General features: G+C 40.9%; 1 protein-coding gene across 1 annotated transcript in view; it reads right to left on the reverse strand.

Annotated features, from left to right (window-relative positions):
- The window catches only part of TTPA (alpha tocopherol transfer protein), a 65,685-nt gene that overhangs the window by 39,440 nt on the left and 9,231 nt on the right, over positions 1 to 17,014 (reverse strand). The window contains exons 4-5 of the transcript XR_009559571.1: positions 12,956 to 13,082; positions 2,451 to 2,560 (exon numbers count right to left, since the gene is read on the reverse strand). The gene's annotated coding sequence lies outside the window, so the exon portion shown is untranslated. The remainder of the gene's footprint in view (positions 1 to 2,450; positions 2,561 to 12,955; positions 13,083 to 17,014) is intronic.

Consider the following 17,014-nt stretch of genomic DNA (forward strand, 5'->3'; position numbering starts at 1 on the left):
GTGCTTGAAGCAGCGATTGTCTGGTTGAGCCAGCAGAGAGACAGTGAGGGCAGCCGCCCCTGATCTGTGAGTGTGTGTATACCTGCCTGGGCCTCTCTGAAATACCTAGTTGGAGGGAGGACTTTTTGCGGGAAGGGAAGATTCAGGTATTAATACGATATGACCTAATTTTTATCTAAAAACAGGGCAGAGCTGGAGATATGGGAGTTGCATGCTTTAGAGTTTTAAGTATACAACTAGCAATCACAGATTTAACATTTTTGGATTCGACTGTCTCTCATTCAGTAAACAGTTGAGCACATACTATGTGCCGGAAATGCTTCTAGACTCTAGGGCCACAAATGTTGGGGATCTGTCATTCTCCTTTTAGAAACTGACTCTAAATTAATAGTATATTAAATTGCTTTTTGTTGTAGATAGATCACATTACCCAGACATGGAAGTTGAAAAAAACTTTTAAACTAAAAGAAATAGTAACAGTTTGAAAATTCCAAATCCTGCTATTGACCAATATTATTCTTGAAAAAATATATGTAAATATAATATCATTTATTCAAGTTTTGAATATTTTATTTTTCCTATGGACACAGGTAGTACATGCCTTGAACATTAGAAAATAATCTAAGAATTCAAATTTATTGCCCCCAAAATTGATATTTTTAAAATGAAAATACTTATGATCAGAACTGAGCAGAAGATTTATGAACATATTATCACAGATTCAAATTATGATTCTTGTGTATTCTAATATTTACTATATGATGATCGATGTGATGAATGACGCTTGTGTTTCATTTCAGGACAAACCTTATCTAGGCTGTCGAATATACTTTAAAAACTGCAATCCGGGCTTCCCTGGTGGCGCAGTGGTTGAGAGTCCGCCTGCCGCTGCAGGGGACACGGGTTCGTGCCCCGGTCCGGGAAGATCCCACGTGCCGCGGAGCGGCTGGGTCAGTGCCATGGCCGCTGAGCCTGCGCGTCCAGAGCCTGTGCTCCGCAATGGGAGAGGCCACAACAGTGAGAGGCCTGCGTACCGCAAAAACAAAACAAAACAAAACAAAACTGCAATCCCATACGTTTCTTTATAGGCCTTAAATTTTTTTCAGTATATATTTTTTTTGGCCACGCTGCATGGCTTGTGGGATCTCAGTTTCCTGACGAAGGATTGAACCCGGGCCACGGCAGTGAAAGCCCAGAATCCTAACCACTAGGCCACCAGGGAACTCCCTTTATAGGCCTTCATTTTGAGGAAATTTAGAGCTACACTCAATGTCCAATTCAAAAATAAGCTCATTTCAGGTCTTTTGTTATATATACCTAGATTTTCTTTAGACAATTATACCTCTTTTGGTTTTTTTAAAATGTCCTGTCTAGTTTTGCATCATAGTTAACTTACTCTGTGCCTCACTAGGCAATGTGGGAAAGACCACTGGTACCAGCTGGTAGCAGGACCACCTTGATCTGTGTTCTCTTTGGACATGGGAGCAGTTAGACCACATCTCCCAGGACACCTCCTCTTGAGTTGGGTGAAACATGACTGAATTATGGCCAGTGGAATTTAAGCAGGTGTGATGGGTGATGTCAGGGACCAGTTAGGAAAACGGACATTACTCTAGGCATTTCAAATATAGGCAACTTAATGCAGATTATTCCTTGCACGACTGTTGAAAAACTGAGAGAATAAGAACAAGAATGAAGTAACATAATGTACAGTATGATGACTATGGTTAACACTGCTGTGTGGTGTATTTGAAAGTTGCCAAGAGAATAGATCCTAAGAGTTCTCATCACAAGGGAAAAAATATTTCCTTTTTTCATTTGTGTCTATATGAGATGTTTAAACCTATTGTGGTAATTGTTACATAACATATGTAAGTCAAGTCATTATGCTGTACACCTTAAACTTATACAGTGCCGTATGTCAATCATATCTCAATAAAACCAGGAAAAAAATGTACGTAGAAAAGAAATCCAGAAATTAGTAACTGAAGGAAGCACCTACCACCCCTAAAACTGGAGGAATAAAGGGATTAGGTGGTGTCACCACAGACCAGAACTATGGGGACATGCCACCTCGGCTGTTCTCAGAGGAGGGGTCCTCTCCCTGGTGCTGTATCCACTGAGGAGCTGAGGTGTTGCCACGTGCACTGCTGGAATCATAGGGAAGGGGCCCTTCACAGGTGTTAGGGCCGTGGAGTGGGGTTTCAGGGCTGAGGCTAAGACTGAAGAGGAGGCTTTGCCCAGTGGGTGATGGTGCCACTAAAGACACTCTTCCACAGCCGACTGCTGCTGCTGCAGGGATACTGATACGATGGAGAACAAGGGAGTCTCTCTTCCTCTACCCCCATCTGCCTGTTTTTCAGTAGTATCTCTTTGGTAGAAGCCACTAGAAGCCAGCTGCCGAGGGAGTCTAGGAAGTAAAGGTTGCAAGGTCTCCACCGCACAAGTACCTGTCAGAACACGGAAGGAGCAGACGAACTCAGGGCTAAGAGGCTGGTGACAGGCCTGGAATTTCCCACGAAGGAATTTGGACTTTGTTTCTGAGGCAATGAGAAGCTCTCTGAAAAAGAAGAAATAGATTAAAATTTCTGGAAGTCTGTGCAGTGCATTGTAAAAATATTTAAATTAAAAGGAAGAGAATGTGAATATGAATCAACTTTGCACATTTTGTTTTCATAGGACATTTTTTTCTATTAAAAACCAATACACACTTATAGTAGAAAATTTGAGGAAAACAAAAAATTATAAAAAAGAATTCTGCCATCTAGAGATTGTCACAAATAATATTCAATTATAATTCCTTCTACTCTTTTGTCTAGAAATATATATTTTCAATATTAATGTTAATATTATAGGGTAAAAACAGACTTTACATCCTTTTCTTCAATCACCATTATGTTGTGAGCATTTCTTCAAAGGGCAATATTCTTAATGGTTACTTAATACTGTACTTGATGAAATACACTATAAATTGTTACACTACAAATGGTTACACTATAAATGGTTACTTAATACTGTACCTGATGAAATACACTATAAATTACCATTTGCAACATTGTTAAATGTGGAACAGAGGGATAAAGTGGAAGTTTACTAGATCCTAAGGTACTCAGATGTCAGATACCAAAATGAATTGTAAGACAAACTGCTCTGTCAGAATACGAAAGTCATTGTCTGAAAACTGGCTCCTAACTCCTGAATTCTTTATCCTCATCTAGGGTATAAAAGGGTCAAAAGTGGAGATGACTTTATCCTTAAGCAAGTTCATTGAGGTCCTCTGAGAGCTAGTACGATTGGCACCCCTGTGGTTAGGGCAACCTAGTAGACGCGTATCTGATTCTTGACTGGAAAACACAGGGCAGAGACCTGTGGGAAGCTGCTCTCGGGGTAAGAAGAGAGGAGAGTGGCTGGGCATTCCCATTCTGAGTTTGTGAGGGTAAAAGATGCCAGCTGCGTCCCAAGGACAAGATCTGGGCTGCACCTGTGAGAAAGAGCTGGCCTGGAACTGCTTTACATTCTGTCCAAGAGGGGCTACCTGGGGACACTGGTCACCAAAGAAGTATGTGTGAAGTAGACCATGTCTTGTGCTGAACTGTGTCTAAACAGCCCATTAAAAACAAAAACAGGAGCTGGGAGGCAGAGTTCAGCTGGAGGAGGATGCATCATCTGTATCAGTAGTTTCTCAACCGGGGATGTTTTTGTACCCTGGGGACATTCGGCAATGTCTGAAGATTTTTTTGTTGGTAACAGCTGGGAGTGAGTGGTGTGTTACGGGTATGGTGCACAGAGGCCAGGTGTGCTGCTAAGCATCCTATGATGCGTGGGACAACAGGTGATGATTTGGCCCAAAGGTTAAATGCTACGTTTGGAAGCCCCTCGCGTACATGATGCAGAAAAAAGGAAAGAGTCAGTATGAAACATCTGCCAAAAAATTGCTAGTGGGGCAGTCGCACAACTCTGTGAATATACTTAACATACTGAAAACTTTCAATAGGTGAATTATCTTATGTGTAAATTATCTCTCTATAAAGCCGTTATAAAACAATGAGTGGGAGTTCCCTGGTGGCCTAGTGGTTAGGATTCCAGGCTTTCACTGCTGTGGCCTGGGTTCAGTCCTTGGTGGGGAAACTGAGATCCTGCAAGCCAACATTATAGAAATAAATTTATAATAGAAAAAAAATTAATATATGTAAACAATGCCTTGAATAAGCAGGGCTCAAGGAAGTTAATCGGAAGGAAACTTTATATCTGTGTCCCACAGTGACTTTACAATATGCCCATTCGAAATTTTTCCTCTGCTCCTGGAAGATTTTTTTGATCATTTCCAGTTAATAAAATTTCTGTGATCACTTAATGTCACCAAAGTAGTCTCAATTTAGAAATTAGAATGTTTAGTCTACACAATCAAAACTTTGAATGGTATTTTACATTAATTGATTTTCTAATGTTAAACCAAGCCTGCGTTCCTTGGATAAGGTCCACTTAGTCACGTGGTATAATCCTTTTTATATTTTGCTACATTTGGTGTGTTAGTATTTTTGTGACGATTTTTGCATCTCTATTCATAATGGGATATTGGTCATTAGTTTTCTTGTGATGTCTGTGTGGTTTTCATGTCAGGGTAATATGGGCCTCAAAGAATGAATTGGGGAGTGTTCCCTCCAATTGTATTTTTTAGTAGAGTTTGTGAAGAGTTGGTATTCATTCTTTAAATTTTGGATAGAATTTAACAATGAAACCATCAAGGCCTGAGCTTTTTCTTTGTTGGATGTTTTCTGACTACTAATTCAATCTTTTTACTTGATCTAGACCTATTCAGATTTTCTATGTCTTCTTGATTCAGTTTTGATTCAGTTTGTGTCTTTCTAGGAATTTATCCATTCATCTAGATTATCTAATTTGTTAGCGTACAGTTGTTCACAGTATTCACTTATAATCCTTTTATTTCTGTAAGATATGTATTAATGTTCCTTCTTTCATTCCTGGTTTTAGTAATGTGAGTCTTCTCTCTTTTATTTCTTAGCCTAGGTAAACTTTTGTCAATTTCGCTGATCCTTGCAAAGAACCAACTTTTAGTTTCGTTGATTGTTTCTACTGTATTTCTTCTTCTTTTTTTTTTTTTTTGATAAATTTATTTATTTATTTATGGCTGTGTTGGGTCTTCGTTTCTGTGCGAGGGCTTTCTCTAGTTGCGGCGAGCGGGGGCCACTCTTCATCGCGGTGCGCGGGCCTCTCACTATCGCGGCGTCTCTTGTTGCAGAGCACAGGCTCCAGACGCGCAGGCTCAGTAGTTGTGGCTCACAGGCCCAGTTGCTCCGCGGCATGTGCGATATTCCCAGACCAGGCTCGAACCCGTGTCCCCCACATTGGCAGGCAGACTCTCAACCACTGTGCCAACAGGGAAGCCCTACTGTTTTTCTATTTTATTTATCTTCACTCTAATCTTTATAATTTCCTTCCTTCTGCTACCTTTGAGTTTAGTTTGCTGGGTTTTTTTTCCCTAGAACAGCAGTTCCTTAGAATGACAGTTCCTTATGGTGGAAAGTTAGATTATTGATTTTAGATCTTTGTGCTTTTCTTAATGTAAGCATTTATAGCTCTAAATTTCCCTCTGAACACTGCTTTCAAGGCATTCCATACATTTTGGAATGTTGTGTTTTAGTTTTCATTCATCTCGAAGTATTTTCTAATTCCTTTCATGGTTTCTCCTTTGACCCATTGGTTGTTTAGGAGTGTGTTGTTTAATTGCTACAGATTTGTAAAATTTTCAGTTTTCTCTTTGTTATTGATTTCTATTTTGGTTCCATTATGGTTAGAGAAGTTACTTGCTATGATTTCAATATTCTTAATTTATTGATACCTGTTTTGTGGACTAACATGTGGTCTATCCAGGAGAATATTCCATGTGTACTTGAGAAGAATGTACATTCTGCTGTTGTTGGGTGGAGTGTTTTATTGATGTCTATTTGAGCTATAATATATTCAAGTCTTCTACTTCTTGTCAACCTTCTGCCACACTATTTTATTCATTACTGAAAGCAGGGTATTTATTTTGTTTGTTTTTTCTCTTTTATTAATATCTCCTCTAATATTGGTTATATTCTTACAATGCCCACTCTTGTATAAAATCTATGTAATTATGGTTATTTTCTCAGATATCTAGTATTATTGGGTCAAAGGGTATGAACATTTAAAAATATCTTGATCCATGTTGCTAAACCTTCTTCCAGAAAAATTGAACTAGTTAATAAATCCATGAGAAGTAGCACGTATTTTTGCAATGTATTACAATGTTTATATTACAATAATATAGGCAGGTTAGGATTTCAAAATAGATGCAACAATGCTATATTAATAGGGGTAGGTAACTGAGCAAGAATCAGATATACAAGTATCAGTATTTTAATTTCCTATCACCGTTATAACAAACTGCCACAAACTTAATGGCCTAAAACAATGCAAATTTATTTTCTTACATTTCTGGAGGCCAGAAGTCCAAAATCAGTTTTACTGAGCTAAAGTCAGGGTGTTTGCAGAGCTGCATTATTTTGGAGGTTCTTAAAAGAGAATTCACTTCCTTGCATTTTTCGGCTTCTAGCCTGTATTCTTTGGCTTGTGGCCCCTTCCTTCATCTTCAAAGCACATCACTCCAATCTCTGCTTCCATAGTCACGTGGCCTTCTCCCCTGCCATTGACTCCTCCTGTGTCCCTCTTATAAGGACTTGTAATTACATCAAGCCCACCTAGAAAATCCAGGATATTCTCCGCGTCTCAAGATCCTTAATTTAATCACAACTGCAAAGTCCCTTTTGCCATATAAAATAACATTCACAGATTCCAGGGATTAGGATGTGGACGTTTGGAGGTCATTATTTAGTTTTACCACATCAACCTTTTATAGACACTATGTGTTAGATTATAGAAAAAAATATATGTATGTCTCTGTTCCGGGTTCCTGGCACAGAGCTCCCCAAACCCTTGTAATTTCTTAAGTGATAAGAATACTAGGAGCACCTATTGTTCTAATATTTGTCTTTGACCCCATCCCTGGCGCAAAACTCCTAAAATGTTTGAAACTTCCTAACTGATAAGGGCACTAGAAACACCTTTTGCTCTGTGGAGGTGAGTCTGAGTGGGCTCCCGGTGAGAAGTTCGGAATTTCAGCCCCATCCATCATCCTCCAGAGAGGGGAGATGGCTGGAAATGGAGTTGATAATTGACCATGCCTATGTGAGGAAGCCTCCATAAAATCCCAATGGGAGGGGCTTCGGAGAGCTTCCAGGTGGAGGAACACATCCACACCGGGAGGGTGATGCACCCCAACTCCATGAAGATAGAAGCTCCTCGGCTTGGGACCCTCCCAGACCTCACCCTGTCTATCTCTTCGTCTGTATCATTTATCATATCCTCTAATAAAATGGTAAATGTAAGTAAGTGTTTCCCTGAGTTCTGTGAGCTGCTCTAGCAAATTAATGGAAGCTGACGAGGGGGCTGAACGGACGTCTGATTTATATCCAGTTTGGTCAGGAGCACGGGTGATAACCTGGGCTTGTGACTGCCATCTGAAGTGTGTGACTGTGAGTGTGTGTTGAGGGGAGTCTTATGGGATTGAGCCCTTAACCTGTGGGATCTGACCTACCTCCAGGTCGATAGGATCAGAATTTAGTTAAATCGTAGGACACCCAGCTGGCATCCCAAAGACTTGCTCTTTGTTATTGGGGAAAAGACCCACATTTCGTGACCAGAAGTGTCAGGTGTGAAGTGTTTGATGAGAGTGGGAAAGGAGACACACAGGAGAGGAACACACAGTAGGGAAGAACTGGGTTTTTCCCTATACAGGAAAAAAAAATTGGGGTTTTTCTTTTTACTACATAAATTTATTTATAAGTAATGAATTGTGACATATTTTTGCTAAATCTTTCTAATGGCACAGTATTACAACTCATGACATTTATTGACAAAATTACCAGGAGAAAAAGCTAAAGAGCATATATTATTAGAATGAGAAAATTTTGTGATGTCTGAAGCCATGAGCCAGAAAGATCGCTGGGGGACAAATGTGCAGCAAAAGGAGAAATTTACTGAGCCTCATCAATAAAGGACCTCTGGGCCAGAACACTTCTGACCTCTGCATGGACTGTCTAAATGCCATACACAATAGCATGCATTTAATCGTCAGTGTGCCATTATTTTGGATTCCTGTAGCTCAAGATCCGAAACTTGAGAATGACTGGTAATTGGAAAATTAACAATCCAAATTTCTTAACGTACTGTATTGTAAATTAGTGGTTCACAAAACATGGTACAGATACCTCCATTTATCTCCAAGGACTCATGGTTATCAAGGTTGGATATATGTCTGTTTAATGTTTACAACAGACCATTGCTTATATTATCATTCAGCATAAATCAATGGATTTTCTATCATATTTAATAGATGTCACCTCCTTAATATCACATTAAATCAGCACTAGAGGTGCAGTGAGGTGATCTGTTTTTGTTAATTGGTAATGGCACCATGAAGAGATTGACTGGGGGAAATGAATAGTGCCTGGAATTCCAAAACAGGATCTAAAGTTTGAGAACTAGTGGATTAAAGAAAAGGAAAAAAAAAAAAAAGCCATGATTAATTCCACCGTAGTACCACCTAGTGGAACTTTAGAAGAAATCAATTGGTTTTTCTACAGTCTTGGAAACGAGGAAAAATGTAAAGTGACCCAGGATTCATTAAAAGTAAGCTCAACACAAATTGCACATCCTAAAGTTATCTGGGAGACTGATATGCTCTCTTTAAAAATAAGAAGCAGCTTTATATTTATAACTAAAAATCCAATTTTTCTAGTTATAAATTCGACATACTCATTTTATGTATATTACAAAACTAAGAAAAAGTACTAGGATAAGGGTCATTCATAATTCCACCATTCAAGAATGTATATCATTTTAACATTTTTTCTATGTCTGTATATATATTTATATTTTAAAATAGAGTTTATATATTTGTACTGGTTTCATTTAACGCTTCTTTGGTTACATCAAGCTATTAAATATTTATCTATATAATAATTCTGGTCACCAATTCTATGTGTGGGTATTTTCCCTCCACCAAAAAGCAATCTTGGGGCTTCCCTGGTGGCGCAGTGGTTGAGAGTCCGCCTGCCGATGCTGAGGACACGGGTTCGTGCCCCGGTCCGGGAAGATCCCACATGCCACGGAGCGGCTGGGCCCGTGAGCCATGGCCTCTGAGCCTGCGCGTCCAGAGCCTGTGCTCCGCAACGGGAGAGGCCACAACAGTGAGAGGCCCACGTACCGAAAAAAAAAAGAAAAAAAGCAATCTTGGACACCACGGGCCTAGCCGCTCCGCGGCATATTCTCTGCTCTGTTCCCTTTCCATAACCAGAATATAGAGGCCATCAACCAAAAAAGGGCTCTACAGAGATTCAAAGGGAAGCGATTCCTTGCAGTTGAGTGGTAAGGGTGGGCTGGGAAGAGAAGACTTCACGGAGGAGAAAGCAGCTCAGGTGAGCTCTGAAAGGTGGACATACTTCAATAGACAATGATTGGTGGCTTTCATTATAATAATAACTTGTGCATAGCATAACTTGCAAAGTCAAGAGGACATTAGGGACAAGTTTAGGGGAAGCATGAGGACCATAATTTGGCTGCAACAGAGGAGAAGAGGATAAATCTGGAAATAAACATATACTTAATTTGTCCAGATTTGGGGCTAGCAAAATTAAATGAATAAACTGCACTTTAATCTGAGGTAGGAAGATAGGTTTAGCTACTTCAAAAGAATTCCTCATTTATTTCAAGCGATCCCTTGTATTCCCACCAAATTAATTTGATTTTCTGTGCTTCCCTCCAAAAGTCCAATCAAGACGACCCGTTTCCTAATCCGTCCCTAATCGACTCATATATGTCTCCCCTCCCCCCATCCTCTCCCACCTAACAGCTGTCTCTAGGACAGTGACATTTTGACTGTTTCTTAATTTATTTCTTTATTTGTGGTTTCTGATTTTCTGTAAAGAGCAGGAAGTGTTTTAATAATACAAACCTATTTTTGTACTAAAATGTTTATGAATACCTTAGAATATATCCTCCAAGATTCTTTTACATACAGCGTATGTATTTTTTCTACAATCTAATATCATGCATACTCTTTGCAATTTACCTATTTTTAAACATTTAGGTTGTACCAAATTTTTGAAATGACTAATAGTGGAGAGCAGTTAAAATTAGATGAAAAAAAATTAGTATAAAAAAGTACAATCCTGTTCCTGGGGCGGGGGGAAGGAAAATGGGCAACAATTCTTAAAGATGCAAAAAACATTACAAGCTCCCCACCATGACCAAAACGACATGTCATCCAGCTTGCTTTCCACCAAACTACCGTTGACAAACTATTTTCAGCTGAATAGTAACGTTGCTCTATGTACTGAGTCCTGTGCTAGGCAATGATAACATGAAGATGAAATCCCCGATCCTTATCCTCAAGGAGCTTAATGACTAGTAAGGGACACAGCCTACATAAAGGATGCTCACGTTGCTATGGGAACACAGAGAAAGGTATCTGATCCTGTCTGAGAGGATCCAGGAAGGTATCCTTGAAGATAGTCAAGCAAATGAGTCCTGAACCATGGGTATGAATTAGGCAAAGAACGGCTGGGGGGAGTGGGAGTGTAAAAGAATTTCCAAGCAGAAGCAACAACCTGTGCAAAGATACAGTCAAGAGTGACTATGGGAATTCCCTGGCGGTTCAGTGGTTAGGACTCCCCGTTTCCATTGCAGGGGCACGGGTTCAATCCCTGGTGGGGGAACTAAAATGCCGATGCTGCACCACCAAAAAAAAAAAAAAAAAAAAAGAGTGACTGTGGTAGGTGAGAGAATTCTAAGCGATACACTGTAGCTCAAAGGTACAGTATATGTGAGTCTGTGGGAGTTCAAGGGAGTATAGGAAAAACTGTAACTTTTATGTATTTGCAGTTCAGTTTATATTTAAAATTGTTCTTCTTGTGATGCAATTTATATTAGACCTAATATTAATATAATAAACACATGTTATAAAAAATAAATTTGGCCGTATTGGGTTTGCATGCTCCTCATTGTTTTTCCGGTTAAGGGTACGAGTTCACTGAGATTTGGAGACAGCTGCTTTGGGTGAAGGGAAACAGTGATGGGTTTTAAGGAGGAAAGATTGGCAACAAGATGGAAAACTTTGGCAGCAGGATGGAGGGTTGTTGATGGGAGAGAGCATGCAGGCAATTTGGAGGCATTAGTCAAAGTGAGAAAGGCTAAGAGCCTGAACCAGGGAGCAGCACGGGAATTGTGGGAAAGGGACATTCAGAACGTAATGTAGATAGGGCTTGGTAGACTGACATTGTGTGCACTGCAGAGGAAAAAAGGATAGAAATAAAAGAAACAAAAAGAAGGGGATGGATGCTTTGTAAGGTAACCACAAGTGGGCCGAATCAAAAGTCAAATGCAGAATAAATTAATTCAGCAATACTACAGGATGCATATCCTCGTTGAAGCCACCGTTCATGATAGTAGTTTAATGCAAGAATGCATTTTAAGTTGTAAATTTCCAGCCCACACAGATGTAACACAAGAAATGTGTTGTTGGAGACTGCCAACCCAGAAGTGAAATAAATGATCAGATTCTGATCAAAAGAACATGTGAAATGTACTGAGTTCCAATGGAAGTGATATAAAGTTCTGACTTCATTTACACTTGTAAACACCATAACATGTTGGGAAGATAGTGACATAGTTACAAGAGCATACAGTCTTTACGACCTTAAGAGAACCCTCATCTGGACACAGTTATGAAACTACAGATAATGTCTAGAAATAGGCATAGGGTGTAGGAGTGAAAATATTTTTACTCTAGAACTATCAGTCATTTCAAGTGAATTTGGGGCATTATGATAGAATGCTACTTTAAATAATGGCTAGACTTTCCCCCTGGTTTTAGACCTAAATATGCTGCATTATCTGATTTTCCAGCCAACTTACCTAGCAAAGAAATAATATCCTAAAAATCTAAGAACTTTTTTGAGCTGAAGCACTAATATCCTTCCCTCTGCCCTCTATGCCCCAACCGTGCCGCCTGTCACTCACAGTTCTGAAACTGCTTCTCCCTTTTTCCCCCCTACCACTCTTCTCCTGATCACATTTCACCTTGGGCGTATTCCTTCTAATTTCTCATGTTTCAGCTTAAGCGTAATTTTCTCAAGGAGGCATTTACCATACCGCTATATAGTCTAAATTCTTCTGCTATGTGATTCCACGAACTTCCCTTTTGGTAACATTTATTTGACTTGCAATTACTTTTTAGTACCCACCACCCCAACTGGACAGTAAACATCATGTGGGCTAGAACACTGCCTGCCACATGGCAGGCACTCAATAAACATTGATTGGATTAAATTGAGCTTTATAGTTCAAACTGATAAATCAGGTATATTAGGCCAGGATCTCCATCTACAAACTCATATGTGCATGAAATGTACACATAGAAATTGTAGAATTACTACAATTCAACTTCTATTCCAAGGCATCGTTTTACCAGGCTGGCAAAAATTTTGTCTTGGTCAATTCAGTATCTTCCCCTCTTTTCCCCTAATATTTGCATAAAGCCAAGATATTGAGATGAAGCTCATTTCCATGTCATCTGGACCCTCGATCACTTGAGATATCAATTCCCCACCTGGACCTTTTGGATTAGGCCAAGCAGGTTGCCCTGGAGACTGTCTTTTTCCTATCCCACGACTCCTTTGAGTTAGGATTGCTCTTCTCTGCCTCCGTCCTTGGGTCTCATTCCCAAGGATGAGTGGGACTCATTCCGCTGCTTGGTGCTCCAGGCAGCCGCTCCCTCTGGGTCCCGCTAACGCCCAGGGGTCTCCCCCAGAGCTGAAGCTTGGAGCTGCTGGCTCTGGGACCTCCACCCTACCTGGGATGCGCTATCTCTTCACTCGGCAGGGAGAGTGCTCTTCTCTGGGACCCTCCCAGGCTCCTCTCATTTGGACACTCAGGACCCCTCTGAGCCTTGGCGATTCTTGTTTGAGGCTGTCGAGAGACTGTGGAAGAAGGAGGGGAAGCTGTAATCATTTTGATGCTCCCTCCTCAGCCTTTTGTCTATTAATCCATTAGTTTTTATCCTTAAAACTCAAAGGCCAGCACGCCCCCACCCCCACCCCCGCCCCATAGCTACATTCCTTCCCTGAGTACAAACAGAAGTGCCTAGGTGCTGCTTTAAAATGGATAAACGACCAAGAAGACAAAAGGAAATGTTGAGGCTGGACAATTTATAACAAGGGTCTACTTGGGAGTATTAACCTTTCTGAAATCATGACATCTGATTCCAGATGTTAAAGCCTTCTTGAAGTACTTCTTGAATTCTGCTTCTTTACCCCTACAATGGCTTCTCTCAAATGAAAACACAGTTGTTTTTAATTGTTCAAATAAAGGCCTCTGCTATTTTAGGCTGTATGTGTTCTAGTTGTACCCTAAATATATGTGTATTTGTTACATATATTCATGTGAATGTGTAAATATATACACATATACATATCACAATACCATGTCATACAGTCCCATATTATTGTTCAAATAAGTTGCATATTGTACAATATAAATGACCTGCTTCTATCAGATGTGTAAGCTGTTTCCAGTTTTTTAATTACAAATGAAGATGTGATTAAATTCCTTTTACTTGAAAAAGAAAAAAAAGGAAATGTTGAGAAAGAGGAGAGAGGCTTGGATGAATACTGACAGACACTGTAAAATCAGTGTTAGTGTTCTGCTTCATATTCCCAAGTAAAAATCTGACTCCTGAATGGAATATTTGTGATGAGTTACTAAAGGGGAATGTAGGGATTATTTACATATTCTTAATCTGAGATTGTGGTAAATTACAATCACCAGGCTGTTGGACAGAACATCCCCTGGCATCTACTCAGAATTACCATGTGCCAGAGTCCCTGCTTGGTCCCAGGTGCTGGAAAAACGCTTCTCAACAACCCTGGGACATAGGCATGATGATTCCTTTTTTTTTTTTTTTTTTTTTTTTTTTTTGCGGTATGCGGGCCTCTCACTGTTGTGGCCTCTCCCGTTGCGGAGCACAGGCTCTGGACGCGCAGGCTCAGCGGCCATGGCTCACGTGCCCAGCCGCTCCGCGGCATGTAGGATCCTCCCGGACCGGGGCACGAACCCGTGTCCCCTGCATCGGCAGGCGGACTCTCAACCACTGCGCCACCAGGGAAGCCCGATGATTCCATTTTTTAAATGAGGAAACTGAGCACGTTTTAACTAAAGTTCACACAGCTATTAGGTAGCTTGGCAAGAATTTGAAGCCAGGCACATATGACTGAAAAACCCATGTGTTCTTAGTATTTTTCGTTGCCTCTCATAGATTTTTGGACTCATGAATAGTATTGGTCTAAGATAGTATTTTATTCTTTTCCACTTTATGGTTCTTTAATTCTCCAAAATAACTCTCTTATTTTTTTAAAATTAAGATTATCGAACATTCTTGAAAGAGATTCATAAGGTATTATATTGGCTTCCTAGGCCTGCTGTAACAAAGTACCACAATCTGGGCGGCTTAAAACAACAGAATTCTTTTGTCTCACAGTTCTGGAGGCTGGAAGTCCAAAAACAAGGTGTCCGTGGGGCTGTGCTCCTTCTGAAACCCATAAGGGAGAATCCCTCCTGCCTCTCCCTAGTTTCTGGCGGTCTTCTGGCAATCCTTACCAGGCCTTGGGTTGAAGCTGCATCACTTCTGCCTCTGCCCCCTGCATCACGCACGGGGCCTTCTCTCCAGGTCTCCTCTTATAAGAGACACCAATTGTATTGGATTGTGGGCCTGCTCTACTCCTACCTCATCCTAACTAATTATATCTACAATGGCCCTACTTCCAAGTAAGGTCACATTCTGAGGTACTAGCAGTTAGGACTTATCTTTCAGGGGACATAATTCAACCTACAATAAGAATGTTCTAAGTACTTTAAACAGCAGAGACACTATTTTGTATACAGTGAACTAACAACTGGTCATCAACATCTCATAAAGTGAGAAGAACAAAGATACTAGTAAATATCTCATATTTTTCATCATTAGCCACATACATTTGGATTTAGTAACGTTTTTAAACCTCAGTGTGCAAGCAGTGTATAAAATGCTGCAAAATATTTAAAGATTAGCTCATAATAAATACTATTGATACAACATATTTGTGAAGCACTTGATAGTTTCACCAAGTATTCTTGGGTGTGATTTCTCACTTAGCTCTCAAAAGAACCCTAATATATTTTTCTCATTTTGAAAATTAAGAAATTAGAATGGAGAATGTTAAATACTTGTTTAAGACAGCCTTTCTAAAGAGACAGACTTGGGACATGAATCCAGATGTTCTTAGTAAAATTCTGGAGCTCTTGCCACACATCTTGGTACCTTTTAACATTTAATAATAATGATGATGATGATAATGATAACTGCTAATGTTTATTGAATGTTTACTATCTGCCAGGGACAGTGCCAAGCACTCCACAGAATTATCTCTCATTTAATTTTTCCAAGAACCCTAAGAGGCAAGCACAACACCAAAGCACAGAGCCAGTGAGGAGTTAGCCACAGGCCACAGAGCTAGTAAATGCAAAAGCCGAGATGCACACTCAGGGGGGCCTCCTCCAGAGCCTGCCCTCTTAACTACTTGTATATGCCTAGCTGACCTTAGGAAGCCTTCCTGGGCAGTCTCTATTCCAGAGTCCTCGTCACCCGAGTTCTTGTTGCACCATTATTAACCAGCGTGACGGTGTTTATTGGCATCTTACAAACCAATATATGATTAGCCAATTACTTTAAGCAAGTGACTTAATATTTCCATTGCCAGCTGTCTCATGTGCCACATGGAGATATACTGCAGTGAGGGCTAAGTTATATAACACATGTAAATGACCCAGCACACATCAGCCAGGTAATGGGCACTCAATTAATTGTACTTATGAGTCAGGCTGATAATGATAATTTATTGTTTAAAAAGTACTCTGGGGGTTGGAGGAGGGGACAATTAATCTTGACGGGTGGGACTGGAGATGTTATGGGGAAAAGTAACTGTAGGGCCTTGAAGAATAGAAAAATGTTAACAGGTGAAGGGCATGCTGTGGTCTGAATGTTTGGGTCCCCCCAAAGTTCGTATGTTGAATTCCTAATGCCTGATGTGGTGGTATTAGGAAGTGTGGGCCTTTGAGAGGAGACTAGTGTTCTGATAAAAGAGACCCCACATAGATCCCTGCCCCTATTGCCACGTGGAGACACGGCGAAGCTGCAGGCCATGCACCAGAAAGAGGGCCCTGGCTGGAATGCAACTGTGCCAGCACTTCCAGCCTCCAGAACTGTGAGAAATACATTTCGCTCCTGTACACGTGTATAGGCTACCAGTCTGTGGTACTTTGTTACAGCGGCCCAAACAAACAGGGCATTGTACGCAGAGAATCCTGCACAAATGAAATGACGGTTCCAACAAGTGCGCCCTGCCTGTAAGAACAGTAGGGCTCACAATACTGAGCACCCCCTACGGAATTAGGAACTGTGACCCCAACTGCCTGTGCTGTGGGTACTTAAGGAAACCATCCCCTCTGCAGCCATCGAGTCTGTAATTCTCTATTCACGTGTGTGGACCACTGCCATCACCCACGTATCACCGCGCCCTTTACCGACGGAGGGCCACGCTTGCAGTGGCAGGAAGAGCTGGTTTCTGCACTGGCCCTCTGGCCTCCACATCCTGCATCTGAGGCACCTGATCCTCTTCTTCCCTAAGGACTGTCCCGCCTGCCGCCTGAGACAGTGGCCACCACATCTACAATAGAGAAGAGCACTCCCTCGGGTTTGGAGTTGGTGGGGAGGGCAGTTACTTATTTCCACGTCCACACTGGGCTGAAGCCCGCGGTAACTCATCTCTCACCAGCCATGATCCAGGGACCCTGGGACAGCACTCTCTGGTCTAGTCCC

The sequence above is a fragment of the Globicephala melas genome, chromosome 17 (genome assembly GCF_963455315.2).
Source record: "Globicephala melas chromosome 17, mGloMel1.2, whole genome shotgun sequence".
NCBI lineage: Eukaryota > Metazoa > Chordata > Mammalia > Artiodactyla > Delphinidae > Globicephala > Globicephala melas.